Source organism: Syngnathus scovelli, unplaced genomic scaffold (genome assembly GCF_024217435.2).
Source record: "Syngnathus scovelli strain Florida unplaced genomic scaffold, RoL_Ssco_1.2 HiC_scaffold_24, whole genome shotgun sequence".
Lineage (NCBI taxonomy): Eukaryota > Metazoa > Chordata > Actinopteri > Syngnathiformes > Syngnathidae > Syngnathus > Syngnathus scovelli.
In genome coordinates, this window is record NW_026061333.1 from 295001 (window position 1) to 315000 (window position 20000).

A 20000-nucleotide genomic window follows, 5' to 3' on the forward strand; every position below is an offset into this window, starting at 1 on the left:
GGATGGGACCGGCTCGTTTCTGAGAAACAAGCTCGGTGCTCCCAATAATTCAACGTAATGGTGACTTTTATTTTTATGTGGTTTATATTTGTTTTTATGCCAGTCGTATCATTTTATTTAATCGTATTTACCGTATTTGCCGGTGTACAGGTCGACTCGGTGTATAAGTCGACCCCCTAAAATTCGACGGAAATTTACGATTTTATGATATATCCTTTGTATAAGTCGAGCTCAATTGTTGCATTATATTAAACTTCAAAATTCAATATGCGAAATTTATTGACGAAATGTGTTCAAATTCTGGGAGGCCGTGCGCATGCTGCTGTTTATAAGCACCGCGGAGGAGATCGCGGCCGGCGAGCTCGCGCACGCCGCCCGGCACCAACGGGAGGCCGGAAATAGCTCCAAGCCGAGCGGATCGGCACTTTATAAGCACCGCGGAGGAGATCGCGGCGCCTCATTGGACTTCCAGCGGCCGGCGAGCTCGCGCACCCGCCCGGCACATCCGGGAGGCCGTGCGCACGAGCCAAGTGGCCGAAAATAGCCCCCGCCGAGCGGATCGGCTGTTTATAAGCACCGCGGAGGTGGTCGCGGCGCCTCATTCGACTTCCAGCGGCCGGCGAGCTCGCGCACCCGCCCGGCACATCCGGGAGGCCGTGCGCACGAGCCAAGTGGCCGAAAATAGCCCCCGCCGAGCGGATCGGCTGTTTATAAGCACCGCGGAGGTGGTCGGGCGCCTCATTCGACTTCCAGCGGCCGGCGAGCTCGCGCACCCGCCCGGCACATCCGGGAGGCCGTGCGCACGAGCCAAGTGAGCGAAAATAGCCCCTGCCGAGCGGATCGGCTGTTTATAAGCACCGCGGAGGTGGTCGCGGCGCCTCATTCGACTTCCAGCGGCCGGCGAGCTCGCGCACCCGCCCGGCACATCCGGGAGGCCGTGCGCACGAGCCAAGTGGCCGAAAATAGCCCCCGCCGAGCGGATCGGTTGTTTATAAGCACCGCGGAGGTAGTCGCGGCGCCTCATTCGACTTCCAGCGGCCGGCGAGCTCGCGCACCCGCCCGGCCCATCCGAGAGGCCGTGCGCACGAGCCAAGTGGCCGAAAATAGCCCCCGCCGAGCGGATCGGCTGTTTATAAGCACCGCGGAGGTGGTCGCGGCGCCTCATTCGACTTCCAACGGCCGGCGAGCTCGCGCACCCGCCCGGCACATCCGGGAGGCCGTGCGCACGAGCCAAGTGGCCGAAAATAGCCCCCGCCGAGCGGATCGGCTGTTTATAAGCACCGCGGAGGTGGTCGCGGCGCCTCATTCGACTTCCAGCGGCCGGCGAGCTCGCGCACCCGCCCGGCACATCCGGGAGGCCGTGCGCACGAGCCAAGTGGCCGAAAATAGCCCCCGCCGAGCGGATCGGCTGTTTATAAGCACCGCGGAGGTGGTCGCGGCGCCTCATTCGACTTCCAGCGGCCGGCGAGCTCGCGCACCCGCCCGGCACATCCGGGAGGCCGTGCGCACGAGTCAAGTGGCCGAAAATAGCCCCCGCCGAGCGGATCGGCTGTTTATAAGCACCGCGGAGGTGGTCGCGGCGCCTCATTCGACTTCCAGCGGCCGGCGAGCTCGCGCACCCGCCCGGCACATCCGGGAGGCCGTGCGCACGAGCCAAGTGGCCGAAAATAGCCCCCGCCGAGCGGATCGGCTGTTTATAAGCACCGCGGAGGTGGTCGCGGCGCCTCATTCGACTTCCGGCGGGCGGCGAGCTCGCGCACCCGCCCGGCACATCCGGGAGGCCGTGCGCACGAGCCAAGTGGCCGAAAATAGCCCCCGCCGAGCGGATCGGCTGTTTATAAGCACCGCGGAGGTGGTCGCGGCGCCTCATTCGACTTCAAGCGGCCGGCGAGCTCGCGCACCCGCCCGGCACATCCGGGAGGCCGTGCGCACGAGCCAAGTGGCCGAAAATAGCCCCCGCCGAGCGGATCGGCTGTTTATAAGCACCGCGGAGGTGGTCGCGGCGCCTCATTCGACTTCCAGCGGCCGGCGAGCTCGCGCACCCGCCCGGCACATCCGGGAGGCCGTGCGCACGAGCCAAGTGGCCGAAAATAGCCCCCGCCGAGCGGATCGGCTGTTTATAAGCACCGCGGAGGTGGTCGGGCGCCTCATTCGACTTCCAGCGGCCGGCGAGCTCGCGCACCCGCCCGGCACATCCGGGAGGCCGTGCGCACGAGCCAAGTGTCCGAAAATAGCCCCCGCCGAGCGGATCGGCTGTTTATAAGCACCGCGGAGGTGGTCGCGGCGCCTCATTCGACTTCCAGCGGCCGGCGAGCTCGCGCACCCGCCCGGCACATCCGGGAGGCCGTGCGCACGAGCCAAGTGGCCGAAAATAGCCCCCGCCGAGCGGATCGGCTGTTTATAAGCACCGCGGAGGTGGTCGCGGCGCCTCATTCGACTTCCAGCGGCCGGCGAGCTCGCGCACCCGCCCGGCACATCCGGGAGGCCGTGCGCACGAGCCAAGTGGCCGAAAATAGCCCCCGCCGAGCGGATCGGCTGTTTATAAGCACCGCGGAGGTGGTCGCGGCGCCTCATTCGACTTCCGGCGAGCTCGCGCACCCGCCCGGCACATCCGGGAGGCCGTGCGCACGAGCCAAGTGGCCGAAAATAGCCCCCGCCGAGCGGATCGGCTGTTTATAAGCACCGCGGAGGTGGTCGCGGCGCCTCATTCGACTTCCAGCGGCCGGCGAGCTCGCGCACCCGCCCGGCACATCCGGGAGGCCGTGCGCACGAGCCAAGTGGCCGAAAATAGCCCCCGCCGAGCGGATCGGCTGTTTATAAGCACCGCGGAGGTGGTCGCGGCGCCTCATTCGACTTACAGCGGTCGGCGAGCTCGCGCACCCGCCCGGCACATCCGGGAGGCCGTGCGCACGAGCCAAGTGGCCGAAAATAGCCCCCGCCGAGCGGATCGGCTGTTTATAAGCACCGCGGAGGTGGTCGCGGCGCCTCATTCGACTTCCAGCGGCCGGCGAGCTCGCGCACCCGCCCGGCACATCCGGGAGGCCGTGCGCACGAGCCAAGTGGCCGAAAATAGCCCCCGCCGAGCGGATCGGCTGTTTATAAGCACCGCGGAGGTGGTCGCGGCGCCTCATTCGACTTCCAGCGGCCGGCGAGCTCGCGCACCCGCCCGGCACATCCGGGAGGCCGTGCGCACGAGCCAAGTGGCCGAAAATAGCCCCCGCCGAGCGGATCGGCTGTTTATAAGCACCGCGGAGGTGGTCGCGGCGCCTCATTCGACTTCCAGCGGCCGGCGAGCTCGCGCACCCGCCCGGCACATCCGGGAGGCCGTGCGCACGAGCCAAGTGGCCGAAAATAGCCCCCGCCGAGCGGATCGGCGGTTTATAAGCACCGCGGAGGTGGTCGCGGCGCCTCATTCGACTTCCAGCGGGCCGCGCACTCGCGCACGCCGCCCGGTTCAAATTTTCTAAGTGCAACGCACAATGAGATGCATGAGAAACGGCCTTGGTTACCATCACATTTGAAGCGATGAATACGAAGTTAAATTTTATGACTCGGTGTATAAGTCGAGGTCGATTTTTTTCGGTCGATTTTGGATCGAAAAAGGTCGACCAATACACCGGCAAATACGGTATATATACTTATTATAAATGTAGTATTTATTTATATTGATTTATTGTTTATTTATATATATAAAGGCAGGTCCGCAAAAATATTTCTGACGCGTAGCCGGTCCGTGGCGCAAGAAAGGTTGGGGACCACTAGTCTAAAAGAATCTGGCCGTAACTGGAATAGGGTTCTACGCGAATGCCCAACGGAAAAGTGAAGTGCACAAAACCTGCATTTGGCTGTATCAAAATAAATGTCATGAAAAAGGTAAAAACACTACATGGAAGCGCAATGTGTTGTGCTGGGTTCTTTTACAAGTAAAGACTGCTGCTTTGAGTTCACAGGGAGCCATGCTCTTTATTCACTGTACATAGAGGTTTTGAACTCGTGTTGTAGTTTCAGTGTCGGAGTTCAAACTAGGCTTGCAGTTTCCGAATGCCATTCGTGATGGGTGTTGTAAAAAGGTCTTGGCTTAAACGATTGAAGTGCACATAAGAAAAAAAAAAAAAAAAAAAAGAGCTTGAAGTGCACATAAGAAAAAGAAAAAGCTTACAGCACCTGGTATTCCCAGGCAGTCTCCCATCCAAGTACTAACCAGGCCCGACCCTGCTTAGCTTCCGAGATAAGACGAGATCAGGCGTACTCAGGGTAGTATGGCCGTAAGCCGTGAGGTGACCCAACATTTTGCATTTTATAGACACAATCGCCCCTGAAACTAGCGAGCAAGCCAATGAAGCCTTCAAAACTGCTTCGGCACATGGAGACCAAGCATCCTGCATTAAAAGACAAACCTTAACCACTTCGGGTTTCATTGTCTCCGATTACGCCTGGATGGGACCGGCTCGTTTCTGAGAAACAAGCTCGGTGCTCCCAATAATTCAACGTAATGGTGACTTTTATTTTTATGTGGTTTATATTTGTTTTTATGCCAGTCGTATCATTTTATTTAATCCTATTTATATATATGTATTATAAATGTAGTATTTATTTATATAGATTTATTGTTTATTTATATATATAAACGCAGGTCCGCAAAAATATTTCTGACGCGTAGCCGGTCCGTGGCGCAAGAAAGTTTGGGGACCACTAGTCTAAAAGAATCTGGCCGTAACTGGAATAGGGTTCTACGCGAATGCCCAACGGAAAAGTGAAGTGCACAAAACCTGCATTTGGCTGTATCAAAATAAATGTCATGAAAAAGGTAAAAACACTACATGGAAGCGCAATGTGTTGTGCTGGGTTCTTTTACAAGTAAAGACTGCTGCTTTGAGTTCACAGGGAGCCATGCTCTTTATTCACTGTACATAGTCTGTCCTCTAGCGGTAAAAACGTGAACTGCAATGCTATGGCTGTCGCCACACAATGTAGGTTTTAAACTCGTGTTGTAGTTTCAGTGTCGGAGTTCAAACTAGGCTTGCAGTTTCCGAATGCCATTCGTGATGGGTGCTGTAAAAAGTTCTTGGCTTAAACGATTGAAGTGCACATAAGAAAAAAAAAAAAAAAAAAAAAGCTTACGGTAACTGGTATTCCCAGGCGGTCTCCCATCCAAGTACTAACCAGGCCCGACCCTGCTTAGCCTCCGAGGTCGGACGAGAGCGGGCGCTCTCAGGGTAGTATTGCCGTAAGCCGTGAGACCGCTCAGAATTTTTCATTTTATAGACACAATCGCCCCTGAAACCATGCCAAGCAGCGGCGGGACTTGATGGCTGTGGTAAAAGTTTCCTTTCACAATTGACGTGGGAAAAAAAAAAAAAAAAAAGGCTTTCAGCACCTGGTATTCCCGGACGGTCACCCTTCCCTTTTGTTTTTTTTTTGTTTTTTTTACAACCAGGGCCGAAACAGGCTTTCTTCCAAGGCTTTTGGTGTTTTCTGGAAACATGGCTATCATGAAAAGTTATTGACAGCTTTTTATGCGGTAGCACGAATTTGCCGTTGCGACCTGCATTTTGCTGAATCAAAATAAATGCCTTGAAAAGTTTAAAAACACTTCATGGAAGTCACTTCACTGGTTTCTTTTATATCAAACAAATTGTTTTAGGTTATTCACCTGACATGTTTCGGCGGTTTCTTCCGCCTTCATCAGAGTGTCACAGATGTGATGGTGACGCGTCTTTATCAGCTGATGGATCAACATGTCAGGTGAATAACCTAAAACAATTTGTTTGATATAAAAGAAACCAGTGAAGTGATTAAATAAGGAAAAACAAAATGAACTTAGTACAATTACTTCATGGAAGTGTTGTGTTGGGTTCTTTTACAAGTCAAGCCTGCTGCTTTGAGTTCACAGGGAGCCATGCTCACTGTACATAGTCTGCTCTCTAGCGGTAAAAAATTTAACTACAATGCTGTGGATGTCACCACATAATATAGCTTTCAAACTCGTGTTATAGTTTCAATGTCGGAGTTTAAATTAGGCTTGCTGTTTCCGGATGCCATTCGTGATGGGTGTTGTAAAAAATAGCTTCTTAAACGATTGAAGTGCACATAAGAAAAAGAAAAAGCTTACAGCACCTGGTATTCCCAGGCGGTCTCCCATCCAAGTACTAACCAGGCCCGACCCTGCTTAGCTTCCGAGATCGGACGAGATCGGGCGTTCTCAGGGTAGTATGGCCGTAAGCCGTGAGGTGACCCAACATTTTGCATTTTATAGACACAATCGCCCCTGAAACTAGCGAGCGAGCCAATGAAGCCTTCAAAACTGCTTCGGCACATGGAGACCAAGCATCCTGCATTAAAAGACAAACCTTAACCACTTCGGGTTTCATTGTCTCCGATTACGCCTGGATGGGACCGGCTCGTTTCTGAGAAACAAGCTCGGTGCTCCCAATAATTCAACGTAATGGTGACTTTTATTTTTATGTGGTTTATATTTGTTTTTATGCCAGTCGTATCATTTTATTTAATCGTATTTACCGTATTTGCCGGTGTACAGGTCGACTCGGTGTATAAGTCGACCCCCTAAAATTCGACGGAAATTTACGATTTTATGATATATCCTTTGTATAAGTCGAGCTCAATTGTTGCATTATATTAAACTTCAAAATTCAATATGCGAAATTTATTGACGAAATGTGTTCAAATTCTGGGAGGCCGTGCGCATGCTGCTGTTTATAAGCACCGCGGAGGAGATCGCGGCCGGCGAGCTCGCGCACGCCGCCCGGCACCAACGGGAGGCCGGAAATAGCTCCAAGCCGAGCGGATCGGCACTTTATAAGCACCGCGGAGGAGATCGCGGCGCCTCATTGGACTTCCAGCGGCCGGCGAGCTCGCGCACCCGCCCGGCACATCCGGGAGGCCGTGCGCACGAGCCAAGTGGCCGAAAATAGCCCCCGCCGAGCGGATCGGCTGTTTATAAGCACCGCGGAGGTGGTCGCGGCGCCTCATTCGACTTCCAGCGGCCGGCGAGCTCGCGCACCCGCCCGGCACATCCGGGAGGCCGTGCGCACGAGCCAAGTGGCCGAAAATAGCCCCCGCCGAGCGGATCGGCTGTTTATAAGCACCGCGGAGGTGGTCGGGCGCCTCATTCGACTTCCAGCGGCCGGCGAGCTCGCGCACCCGCCCGGCACATCCGGGAGGCCGTGCGCACGAGCCAAGTGGCCGAAAATAGCCCCTGCCGAGCGGATCGGCTGTTTATAAGCACCGCGGAGGTGGTCGCGGCGCCTCATTCGACTTCCAGCGGCCGGCGAGCTCGCGCACCCGCCCGGCACATCCGGGAGGCCGTGCGCACGAGCCAAGTGGCCGAAAATAGCCCCCGCCGAGCGGATCGGTTGTTTATAAGCACCGCGGAGGTAGTCGCGGCGCCTCATTCGACTTCCAGCGGCCGGCGAGCTCGCGCACCCGCCCGGCCCATCCGAGAGGCCGTGCGCACGAGCCAAGTGGCCGAAAATAGCCCCCGCCGAGCGGATCGGCTGTTTATAAGCACCGCGGAGGTGGTCGCGGCGCCTCATTCGACTTCCAACGGCCGGCGAGCTCGCGCACCCGCCCGGCACATCCGGGAGGCCGTGCGCACGAGCCAAGTGGCCGAAAATAGCCCCCGCCGAGCGGATCGGCTGTTTATAAGCACCGCGGAGGTGGTCGCGGCGCCTCATTCGACTTCCAGCGGCCGGCGAGCTCGCGCACCCGCCCGGCACATCCGGGAGGCCGTGCGCACGAGCCAAGTGGCCGAAAATAGCCCCCGCCGAACGGATCGGCTGTTTATAAGCACCGCGGAGGTGGTCGCGGCGCCTCATTCGACTTCCAGCGGGCCGCGCACTCGCGCACGCCGCCCGGTTCAAATTTTCTAAGTGCAACGCACAATGAGATGCATGAGAAACGGCCTTGGTTACCATCACATTTGAAGCGATGAATACGAAGTTAAATTTTATGACTCGGTGTATAAGTCGAGGTCGATTTTTTTCGGTCGATTTTGGATCGAAAAAGGTCGACCAATACACCGGCAAATACGGTATATATACTTATTATAAATGTAGTATTTATTTATATTGATTTATTGTTTATTTATATATATAAAGGCAGGTCCGCAAAAATATTTCTGACGCGTAGCCGGTCCGTGGCGCAAGAAAGGTTGGGGACCACTAGTCTAAAAGAATCTGGCCGTAACTGGAATAGGGTTCTACGCGAATGCCCAACGGAAAAGTGAAGTGCACAAAACCTGCATTTGGCTGTATCAAAATAAATGTCATGAAAAAGGTAAAAACACTACATGGAAGCGCAATGTGTTGTGCTGGGTTCTTTTACAAGTAAAGACTGCTGCTTTGAGTTCACAGGGAGCCATGCTCTTTATTCACTGTACATAGAGGTTTTGAACTCGTGTTGTAGTTTCAGTGTCGGAGTTCAAACTAGGCTTGCAGTTTCCGAATGCCATTCGTGATGGGTGTTGTAAAAAGGTCTTGGCTTAAACGATTGAAGTGCACATAAGAAAAAAAAAAAAAAAAAAAAGAGCTTGAAGTGCACATAAGAAAAAGAAAAAGCTTACAGCACCTGGTATTCCCAGGCAGTCTCCCATCCAAGTACTAACCAGGCCCGACCCTGCTTAGCTTCCGAGATAAGACGAGATCAGGCGTACTCAGGGTAGTATGGCCGTAAGCCGTGAGGTGACCCAACATTTTGCATTTTATAGACACAATCGCCCCTGAAACTAGCGAGCAAGCCAATGAAGCCTTCAAAACTGCTTCGGCACATGGAGACCAAGCATCCTGCATTAAAAGACAAACCTTAACCACTTCGGGTTTCATTGTCTCCGATTACGCCTGGATGGGACCGGCTCGTTTCTGAGAAACAAGCTCGGTGCTCCCAATAATTCAACGTAATGGTGACTTTTATTTTTATGTGGTTTATATTTGTTTTTATGCCAGTCGTATCATTTTATTTAATCCTATTTATATATATGTATTATAAATGTAGTATTTATTTATATAGATTTATTGTTTATTTATATATATAAACGCAGGTCCGCAAAAATATTTCTGACGCGTAGCCGGTCCGTGGCGCAAGAAAGTTTGGGGACCACTAGTCTAAAAGAATCTGGCCGTAACTGGAATAGGGTTCTACGCGAATGCCCAACGGAAAAGTGAAGTGCACAAAACCTGCATTTGGCTGTATCAAAATAAATGTCATGAAAAAGGTAAAAACACTACATGGAAGCGCAATGTGTTGTGCTGGGTTCTTTTACAAGTAAAGACTGCTGCTTTGAGTTCACAGGGAGCCATGCTCTTTATTCACTGTACATAGTCTGTCCTCTAGCGGTAAAAACGTGAACTGCAATGCTATGGCTGTCGCCACACAATGTAGGTTTTAAACTCGTGTTGTAGTTTCAGTGTCGGAGTTCAAACTAGGCTTGCAGTTTCCGAATGCCATTCGTGATGGGTGCTGTAAAAAGTTCTTGGCTTAAACGATTGAAGTGCACATAAGAAAAAAAAAAAAAAAAAAAAAGCTTACGGTAACTGGTATTCCCAGGCGGTCTCCCATCCAAGTACTAACCAGGCCCGACCCTGCTTAGCCTCCGAGGTCGGACGAGAGCGGGCGCTCTCAGGGTAGTATTGCCGTAAGCCGTGAGACCGCTCAGAATTTTTCATTTTATAGACACAATCGCCCCTGAAACCATGCCAAGCAGCGGCGGGACTTGATGGCTGTGGTAAAAGTTTCCTTTCACAATTGACGTGGGAAAAAAAAAAAAAAAAAAGGCTTTCAGCACCTGGTATTCCCGGACGGTCACCCTTCCCTTTTGTTTTTTTTTTGTTTTTTTTTACAACCAGGGCCGAAACAGGCTTTCTTCCAAGGCTTTTGGTGTTTTCTGGAAACATGGCTATCATGAAAAGTTATTGACAGCTTTTTATGCGGTAGCACGACTTTGCCGTTGCGACCTGCATTTTGCTGAATCAAAATAAATGCCTTGAAAAGTTTAAAAACACTTCATGGAAGTCACTTCACTGGTTTCTTTTATATCAAACAAATTGTTTTAGGTTATTCACCTGACATGTTTCGGCGGTTTCTTCCGCCTTCATCAGAGTGTCACAGATGTGATGGTGACGCGTCTTTATCAGCTGATGGATCAACATGTCAGGTGAATAACCTAAAACAATTTGTTTGATATAAAAGAAACCAGTGAAGTGATTAAATAAGGAAAAACAAAATGAACTTAGTACAATTACTTCATGGAAGTGTTGTGTTGGGTTCTTTTACAAGTCAAGCCTGCTGCTTTGAGTTCACAGGGAGCCATGCTCACTGTACATAGTCTGCTCTCTAGCGGTAAAAAATTTAACTACAATGCTGTGGATGTCACCACATAATATAGCTTTCAAACTCGTGTTATAGTTTCAATGTCGGAGTTTAAATTAGGCTTGCTGTTTCCGGATGCCATTCGTGATGGGTGTTGTAAAAAATAGCTTCTTAAACGATTGAAGTGCACATAAGAAAAAGAAAAAGCTTACAGCACCTGGTATTCCCAGGCGGTCTCCCATCCAAGTACTAACCAGGCCCGACCCTGCTTAGCTTCCGAGATCGGACGAGATCGGGCGTTCTCAGGGTAGTATGGCCGTAAGCCGTGAGGTGACCCAACATTTTGCATTTTATAGACACAATCGCCCCTGAAACTAGCGAGCGAGCCAATGAAGCCTTCAAAACTGCTTCGGCACATGGAGACCAAGCATCCTGCATTAAAAGACAAACCTTAACCACTTCGGGTTTCATTGTCTCCGATTACGCCTGGATGGGACCGGCTCGTTTCTGAGAAACAAGCTCGGTGCTCCCAATAATTCAACGTAATGGTGACTTTTATTTTTATGTGGTTTATATTTGTTTTTATGCCAGTCGTATCATTTTATTTAATCGTATTTACCGTATTTGCCGGTGTACAGGTCGACTCGGTGTATAAGTCGACCCCCTAAAATTCGACGGAAATTTACGATTTTATGATATATCCTTTGTATAAGTCGAGCTCAATTGTTGCATTATATTAAACTTCAAAATTCAATATGCGAAATTTATTGACGAAATGTGTTCAAATTCTGGGAGGCCGTGCGCATGCTGCTGTTTATAAGCACCGCGGAGGAGATCGCGGCCGGCGAGCTCGCGCACGCCGCCCGGCACCAACGGGAGGCCGGAAATAGCTCCAAGCCGAGCGGATCGGCACTTTATAAGCACCGCGGAGGAGATCGCGGCGCCTCATTGGACTTCCAGCGGCCGGCGAGCTCGCGCACCCGCCCGGCACATCCGGGAGGCCGTGCGCACGAGCCAAGTGGCCGAAAATAGCCCCCGCCGAGCGGATCGGCTGTTTATAAGCACCGCGGAGGTGGTCGCGGCGCCTCATTCGACTTCCAGCGGCCGGCGAGCTCGCGCACCCGCCCGGCACATCCGGGAGGCCGTGCGCACGAGCCAAGTGGCCGAAAATAGCCCCCGCCGAGCGGATCGGCTGTTTATAAGCACCGCGGAGGTGGTCGGGCGCCTCATTCGACTTCCAGCGGCCGGCGAGCTCGCGCACCCGCCCGGCACATCCGGGAGGCCGTGCACACGAGCCAAGTGGCCGAAAATAGCCCCTGCCGAGCGGATCGGCTGTTTATAAGCACCGCGGAGGTGGTCGCGGCGCCTCATTCGACTTCCAGCGGCCGGCGAGCTCGCGCACCCGCCCGGCACATCCGGGAGGCCGTGCGCACGAGCCAAGTGGCCGAAAATAGCCCCCGCCGAGCGGATCGGTTGTTTATAAGCACCGCGGAGGTAGTCGCGGCGCCTCATTCGACTTCCAGCGGCCGGCGAGCTCGCGCACCCGCCCGGCCCATCCGAGAGGCCGTGCGCACGAGCCAAGTGGCCGAAAATAGCCCCCGCCGAGCGGATCGGCTGTTTATAAGCACCGCGGAGGTGGTCGCGGCGCCTCATTCGACTTCCAACGGCCGGCGAGCTCGCGCACCCGCCCGGCACATCCGGGAGGCCGTGCGCACGAGCCAAGTGGCCGAAAATAGCCCCCGCCGAGCGGATCGGCTGTTTATAAGCACCGCGGAGGTGGTCGCGGCGCCTCATTCGACTTCCAGCGGCCGGCGAGCTCGCGCACCCGCCCGGCACATCCGGGAGGCCGTGCGCACGAGCCAAGTGGCCGAAAATAGCCCCCGCCGAGCGGATCGGCTGTTTATAAGCACCGCGGAGGTGGTCGCGGCGCCTCATTCGACTTCCAGCGGCCGGCGAGCTCGCGCACCCGCCCGGCACATCCGGGAGGCCGTGCGCACGAGTCAAGTGGCCGAAAATAGCCCCCGCCGAGCGGATCGGCTGTTTATAAGCACCGCGGAGGTGGTCGCGGCGCCTCATTCGACTTCCAGCGGCCGGCGAGCTCGCGCACCCGCCCGGCACATCCGGGAGGCCGTGCGCACGAGCCAAGTGGCCGAAAATAGCCCCCGCCGAGCGGATCGGCTGTTTATAAGCACCGCGGAGGTGGTCGCGGCGCCTCATTCGACTTCCGGCGGGCGGCGAGCTCGCGCACCCGCCCGGCACATCCGGGAGGCCGTGCGCACGAGCCAAGTGGCCGAAAATAGCCCCCGCCGAGCGGATCGGCTGTTTATAAGCACCGCGGAGGTGGTCGCGGCGCCTCATTCGACTTCAAGCGGCCGGCGAGCTCGCGCACCCGCCCGGCACATCCGGGAGGCCGTGCGCACGAGCCAAGTGGCCGAAAATAGCCCCCGCCGAGCGGATCGGCTGTTTATAAGCACCGCGGAGGTGGTCGCGGCGCCTCATTCGACTTCCAGCGGCCGGCGAGCTCGCGCACCCGCCCGGCACATCCGGGAGGCCGTGCGCACGAGCCAAGTGGCCGAAAATAGCCCCCGCCGAGCGGATCGGCTGTTTATAAGCACCGCGGAGGTGGTCGCGGCGCCTCATTCGACTTCCGGCGAGCTCGCGAGCTCGCGCACCCGCCCGGCACATCCGGGAGGCCGTGCGCACGAGCCAAGTGGCCGAAAATAGCCCCCGCCGAGCGGATCGGCTGTTTATAAGCACCGCGGAGGTGGTCGCGGCGCCTCATTCGACTTCCAGCGGCCGGCGAGATCGCGCACCCGCCCGGCACATCCGGGAGGCCGTGCGCACGAGCCAAGTGGCCGAAAATAGCCCCCGCCGAGCGGATCGGCTGTTTATAAGCACCGCGGAGGTGGTCGCGGCGCCTCATTCGACTTCCAGCGGCCGGCGAGCTCGCGCACCCGCCCGGCACATCCGGGAGGCCGTGCGCACGAGCCAAGTGGCCGAAAATAGCCCCCGCCGAGCGGATCGGCTGTTTATAAGCACCGCGGAGGTGGTCGCGGCGCCTCATTCGACTTCCGGCGAGCTCGCACACCCGCCCGGCACATCCGGGAGGCCGTGCGCACGAGCCAAGTGGCCGAAAATAGCCCCCGCCGAGCGGATCGGCTGTTTATAAGCACCGCGGAGGTGGTCGCGGCGCCTCATTCGACTTCCAGCGGCCGGCGAGCTCGCGCACCCGCCCGGCACATCCGGGAGGCCGTGCGCACGAGCCAAGTGGCCGAAAATAGCCCCCGCCGAGCGGATCGGCTGTTTATAAGCACCGCGGAGGTGGTCGCGGCGCCTCATTCGACTTACAGCGGTCGGCGAGCTCGCGCACCCGCCCGGCACATCCGGGAGGCCGTGCGCACGAGCCAAGTGGCCGAAAATAGCCCCCGCCGAGCGGATCGGCTGTTTATAAGCACCGCGGAGGTGGTCGCGGCGCCTCATTCGACTTCCAGCGGCCGGCGAGCTCGCGCACCCGCCCGGCACATCCGGGAGGCCGTGCGCACGAGCCAAGTGGCCGAAAATAGCCCCCGCCGAGCGGATCGGCTGTTTATAAGCACCGCGGAGGTGGTCGCGGCGCCTCATTCGACTTCCAGCGGCCGGCGAGCTCGCGCACCCGCCCGGCACATCCGGGAGGCCGTGCGCACGAGCCAAGTGGCCGAAAATAGCCCCCGCCGAGCGGATCGGCTGTTTATAAGCACCGCGGAGGTGGTCGCGGCGCCTCATTCGACTTCCAGCGGCCGGCGAGCTCGCGCACCCGCCCGGCACATCCGGGAGGCCGTGCGCACGAGCCAAGTGGTCGAAAATAGCCCCCGCCGAGCGGATCGGCGGTTTATAAGCACCGCGGAGGTGGTCGCGGCGCCTCATTCGACTTCCAGCGGCCGGCGAGATCGCGCACCCGCCCGGCACATCCGGGAGGCCGTGCGCACGAGCCAAGTGGCCGAAAATAGCCCCCGCCGAGCGGATCGGCTGTTTATAAGCACCGCGGAGGTGGTCGCGGCGCCTCATTCGACTTCCAGCGGCCGGCGAGCTCGCGCACCCGCCCGGCACATCCGGGAGGCCGTGCGCACGAGCCAAGTGGCCGAAAATAGCCCCCGCCGAGCGGATCGGCTGTTTATAAGCACCGCGGAGGTGGTCGCGGCGCCTCATTCGACTTCCGGCGAGCTCGCGCACCCGCCCGGCACATCCGGGAGGCCGTGCGCACGAGCCAAGTGGCCGAAAATAGCCCCCGCCGAGCGGATCGGCTGTTTATAAGCACCGCGGAGGTGGTCGCGGCGCCTCATTCGACTTCCAGCGGCCGGCGAGCTCGCGCACCCGCCCGGCACATCCGGGAGGCCGTGCGCACGAGCCAAGTGGCCGAAAATAGCCCCCGCCGAGCGGATCGGCTGTTTATAAGCACCGCGGAGGTGGTCGCGGCGCCTCATTCGACTTACAGCGGTCGGCGAGCTCGCGCACCCGCCCGGCACATCCGGGAGGCCGTGCGCACGAGCCAAGTGGCCGAAAATAGCCCCCGCCGAGCGGATCGGCTGTTTATAAGCACCGCGGAGGTGGTCGCGGCGCCTCATTCGACTTCCAGCGGCCGGCGAGCTCGCGCACCCGCCCGGCACATCCGGGAGGCCGTGCGCACGAGCCAAGTGGCCGAAAATAGCCCCCGCCGAGCGGATCGGCTGTTTATAAGCACCGCGGAGGTGGTCGCGGCGCCTCATTCGACTTCCAGCGGCCGGCGAGCTCGCGCACCCGCCCGGCACATCCGGGAGGCCGTGCGCACGAGCCAAGTGGCCGAAAATAGCCCCCGCCGAGCGGATCGGCTGTTTATAAGCACCGCGGAGGTGGTCGCGGCGCCTCATTCGACTTCCAGCGGCCGGCGAGCTCGCGCACCCGCCCGGCACATCCGGGAGGCCGTGCGCACGAGCCAAGTGGCCGAAAATAGCCCCCGCCGAGCGGATCGGCGGTTTATAAGCACCGCGGAGGTGGTCGCGGCGCCTCATTCGACTTCCAGCGGGCCGCGCACTCGCGCACGCCGCCCGGTTCAAATTTTCTAAGTGCAACGCACAATGAGATGCATGAGAAACGGCCTTGGTTACCATCACATTTGAAGCGATGAATACGAAGTTAAATTTTATGACTCGGTGTATAAGTCGAGGTCGATTTTTTTCGGTCGATTTTGGATCGAAAAAGGTCGACCAATACACCGGCAAATACGGTATATATACTTATTATAAATGTAGTATTTATTTATATTGATTTATTGTTTATTTATATATATAAAGGCAGGTCCGCAAAAATATTTCTGACGCGTAGCCGGTCCGTGGCGCAAGAAAGGTTGGGGACCACTAGTCTAAAAGAATCTGGCCGTAACTGGAATAGGGTTCTACGCGAATGCCCAACGGAAAAGTGAAGTGCACAAAACCTGCATTTGGCTGTATCAAAATAAATGTCATGAAAAAGGTAAAAACACTACATGGAAGCGCAATGTGTTGTGCTGGGTTCTTTTACAAGTAAAGACTGCTGCTTTGAGTTCACAGGGAGCCATGCTCTTTATTCACTGTACATAGAGGTTTTGAACTCGTGTTGTAGTTTCAGTGTCGGAGTTCAAACTAGGCTTGCAGTTTCCGAATGCCATTCGTGATGGGTGTTGTAAAAAGGTCTTGGCTTAAACGATTGAAGTGCACATAAGAAAAAAAAAAAAAAAAAAAAAGAGCTTGAAGTGCACATAAGAAAAAGAAAAAGCTTACAGCACCTGGTATTCCCAGGCAGTCTCCCATCCAAGTACTAACCAGGCCCGACCCTGCTTAGCTTCCGAGATAAGACGAGATCAGGCGTACTCAGGGTAGTATGGCCGTAAGCCGTGAGGTGACCCAACATTTTGCATTTTATAGACACAATCGCCCCTGAAACTAGCGAGCAAGCCAATGAAGCCTTCAAAACTGCTTCGGCACATGGAGACCAAGCATCCTGCATTAAAAGACAAACCTTAACCACTTCGGGTTTCATTGTCTCCGATTACGCCTGGATGGGACCGGCTCGTTTCTGAGAAACAAGCTCGGTGCTCCCAATAATTCAACGTAATGGTGACTTTTATTTTTATGTGGTTTATATTTGTTTTTATGCCAGTCGTATCATTTTATTTAATCCTATTTATATATATGTATTATAAATGTAGTATTTATTTATATAGATTTATTGTTTATTTATATATATAAACGCAGGTCCGCAAAAATATTTCTGACGCGTAGCCGGTCCGTGGCGCAAGAAAGTTTGGGGACCACTAGTCTAAAAGAATCTGGCCGTAACTGGAATAGGGTTCTACGCGAATGCCCAACGGAAAAGTGAAGTGCACAAAACCTGCATTTGGCTGTATCAAAATAAATGTCATGAAAAAGGTAAAAACACTACATGGAAGCGCAATGTGTTGTGCTGGGTTCTTTTACAAGTAAAGACTGCTGCTTTGAGTTCACAGGGAGCCATGCTCTTTATTCACTGTACATAGTCTGTCCTCTAGCGGTAAAAACGTGAACTGCAATGCTATGGCTGTCGCCACACAATGTAGGTTTTAAACTCGTGTTGTAGTTTCAGTGTCGGAGTTCAAACTAGGCTTGCAGTTTCCGAATGCCATTCGTGATGGGTGCTGTAAAAAGTTCTTGGCTTAAACGATTGAAGTGCACATAAGAAAAAAAAAAAAAAAAAAAAAGCTTACGGTAACTGGTATTCCCAGGCGGTCTCCCATCCAAGTACTAACCAGGCCCGACCCTGCTTAGCCTCCGAGGTCGGACGAGAGCGGGCGCTCTCAGGGTAGTATTGCCGTAAGCCGTGAGACCGCTCAGAATTTTTCATTTTATAGACACAATCGCCCCTGAAACCATGCCAAGCAGCGGCGGGACTTGATGGCTGTGGTAAAAGTTTCCTTTCACAATTGACGTGGGAAAAAAAAAAAAAAAAGGCTTTCAGCACCTGGTATTCCCGGACGGTCACCCTTCCCTTTTGTTTTTTTTTTTTTGTTTTTTTTACAACCAGGGCCGAAACAGGCTTTCTTCCAAGGCTTTTGGTGTTTTCTGGAAACATGGCTATCATGAAAAGTTATTGACAGCTTTTTATGCGGTAGCACGAATTTGCCGTTGCGACCTGCATTTTGCTGAATCAAAATAAATGCCTTGAAAAGTTTAAAAACACTTCATGGAAGTCACTTCACTGGTTTCTTTTATATCAAACAAATTGTTTTAGGTTATTCACCTGACATGTTTCGGCGGTTTCTTCCGCCTTCATCAGAGTGTCACAGATGTGATGGTGACGCGTCTTTATCAGCTGATGGATCAACATGTCAGGTGAATAACCTAAAACAATTTGTTTGATATAAAAGAAACCAGTGAAGTGATTAAATAAGGAAAAACAAAATGAACTTAGTACAATTACTTCATGGAAGTGTTGTGTTGGGTTCTTTTACAAGTCAAGCCTGCTGCTTTGAGTTCACAGGGAGCCATGCTCACTGTACATAGTCTGCTCTCTAGCGGTAAAAAAATTAACTACAATGCTGTGGATGTCACCACATAATATAGCTTTCAAACTCGTGTTATAGTTTCAATGTCGGAGTTTAAATTAGGCTTGCTGTTTCCGGATGCCATTCGTGATGGGTGTTGTAAAAAATAGCTTCTTAAACGATTGAAGTGCACATAAGAAAAAGAAAAAGCTTACAGCACCTGATATTCCCAGGCGGTCTCCCATCCAAGTACTAACCAGGCCCGACCCTGCTTAGCTTCCGAGATCGGACGAGATCGGGCGTTCTCAGGGTAGTATGGCCGTAAGCCGTGCGGTGACCCAACATTTTGCATTTTATAGACACAATCGCCCCTGAAACTAGAGAGCGAGCCAATGAAGCCTTCAAAACTGCTTCGGCACATGGAGACCAAGCATCCTGCATTAAAAAACAAACCTTAACCACTTCGGGTTTCATTGTCTCCGATTACGCCTGGATGGGACCGGCTCGTTTCTGAGAAACAAGCTCGGTGCTCCCAATAACTCAACGTAATGGTGACTTTTATTTTTATGTGGTTTATATTTGTTTTTATGCCAGTCGTATCATTTTATTTAATCGTATTTACCGTATTTGCCGGTGTACAGGTCGACTCGGTGTATAAGTCGACCCCCTAAAATTCGACGGAAATTTACGATTTGATGATATATCCTTTGTATAAGTCGAGCTCAATTGTTGCATTATATTAAACTTCAAAATTCAATATGCGAAATTTATTGACGAAATGTGTTCAAATTCTGGGAGGCCGTGCGCATGCTGCTGTTTATAAGCACCGCGGAGGAGATCGCGGCCGGCGAGCTCGCGCACGCCGCCCGGCACCAACGGGAGGCCGGAAATAGCTCCAAGCCGAGCGGATCGGCACTTTATAAGCACCGCGGAGGAGATCGCGGCGCCTCATTGGACTTCCAGCCGCCGGCGAGCTCGCGCACCCGCCCGGCACATCCGGGAGGCCGTGCGCACGAGCCAAGTGGCCGAAAATAGCCCCCGCCGAGCGGATCGGCTGTTTATAAGCACCGCGGAGGTGGTCGCGGCGCCTCATTCGACTTCCAGCGGCCGGCGAGCTCGCGCACCCGCCCGGCACATCCGGGAGGCCGTGCGCACGAGCCAAGTGGCCGAAAATAGCCCCCGCCGAGCGGATCGGCTGTTTATAAGCACCGCGGAGGTGGTCGGGCGCCTCATTCGACTTCCAGCGGCCGGCGAGCTCGCGCACCCGCCCGGCACATCCGGGAGGCCGTGCGCACGAGCCAAGTGGCCGAAAATAGCCCCCGCCGAGCGGATCGGCTGTTTATAAGCACCGCGGAGGTGGTCGCGGCGCCTCATTCGACTTCCAGCGGCCGGCGAGCTCGCGCACCCGCCCGGCACATCCGGGAGGCCGTGCGCACGAGCCAAGTGGCCGAAAATAGCCCCCGCCGAGCGGATCGGCTGTTTATAAGCACCGCGGAGGTGGTCGCGGCGCCTCATTCGACTTCCAGCGGCCGGCGAGCTCGCGCACCCGCCCGGCACATCCGGGAGGCCGTGCGCACGAGCCAAGTGGCCGAAAATAGCCCCCGCCGAGCGGATCGGCTGTTTATAAGCACCGCGGAGGTGGTCGCGGCGCCTCATTCGACTTCCAGCGGCCGGCGAGCTCGCGCACCCGCCCGGCACATCCGGGAGGCCGTGCGCACGAGCCAAGTTGCCGAAAATAGCCCCCGCCGAGCGGATCGGCTGTTTATAAGCACCGCGGAGGTGGTCGCGGCGCCTCATTCGACTTCCAGCGGCCGGCGAGCTCGCGCACCCGCCCGGCACATCCGGGAGGCCGTGCGCACGAGCCAAGTGGCCGAAAATAGCCCCCGCCGAGCGGATCGGCTGTTTATAAGCACCGCGGAGGTGGTCGCGGCGCCTCATTCGACTTCCAGCGGCCGGCGAGCTCGCGCACCCGCCCGGCACATCCGGGAGGCCGTGCGCACGAGCCAAGTGGCCGAAAATAGCCCCCGCCGAGCGGATCGGCTGTTTATAAGCACCGCGGAGGTGGTCGCGGCGCCTCATTCGACTTCCAGCGGCCAGCGAGCTCGCGCACCCGCCCGGCACATCCGGGAGGCCGTGCGCACGAGCCAAGTGGCCGAAAATAGCCCCC

General features: G+C 55.3%; 6 non-coding genes and 3 pseudogenes across 6 annotated transcripts; all 9 read right to left on the reverse strand.

Moving 5' to 3' along the window:
• Positions 1-4152: 4152 nt before the first annotated feature.
• Positions 4153-4271, reverse strand: LOC125992836 (5S ribosomal RNA). Its single transcript, XR_007489833.1, has one exon. It is a non-coding gene; the product is annotated as a 5S ribosomal RNA (ribosomal RNA).
• An 843-nt stretch (positions 4272-5114) lies between these two features.
• Positions 5115-5233, reverse strand: LOC125992872 (5S ribosomal RNA; annotated as a pseudogene).
• An 872-nt stretch (positions 5234-6105) lies between these two features.
• LOC125992840 (5S ribosomal RNA) lies at positions 6106-6224 on the reverse strand. The gene has a single exon (XR_007489837.1). It is a non-coding gene; the product is annotated as a 5S ribosomal RNA (ribosomal RNA).
• A 2350-nt stretch (positions 6225-8574) lies between these two features.
• Positions 8575-8693, reverse strand: LOC125992837 (5S ribosomal RNA). The gene has a single exon (XR_007489834.1). It is a non-coding gene; the product is annotated as a 5S ribosomal RNA (ribosomal RNA).
• An 843-nt stretch (positions 8694-9536) lies between these two features.
• LOC125992873 (5S ribosomal RNA) lies at positions 9537-9655 on the reverse strand (annotated as a pseudogene).
• An 873-nt stretch (positions 9656-10528) lies between these two features.
• On the reverse strand, positions 10529-10647 carry LOC125992852 (5S ribosomal RNA). The gene has a single exon (XR_007489848.1). It is a non-coding gene; the product is annotated as a 5S ribosomal RNA (ribosomal RNA).
• A 5440-nt stretch (positions 10648-16087) lies between these two features.
• LOC125992838 (5S ribosomal RNA) lies at positions 16088-16206 on the reverse strand. The gene has a single exon (XR_007489835.1). It is a non-coding gene; the product is annotated as a 5S ribosomal RNA (ribosomal RNA).
• An 843-nt stretch (positions 16207-17049) lies between these two features.
• On the reverse strand, positions 17050-17168 carry LOC125992874 (5S ribosomal RNA; annotated as a pseudogene).
• An 873-nt stretch (positions 17169-18041) lies between these two features.
• LOC125992947 (5S ribosomal RNA) lies at positions 18042-18160 on the reverse strand. The gene has a single exon (XR_007489882.1). It is a non-coding gene; the product is annotated as a 5S ribosomal RNA (ribosomal RNA).
• Between the last annotated feature and the right edge of the window lie 1840 nt (positions 18161-20000).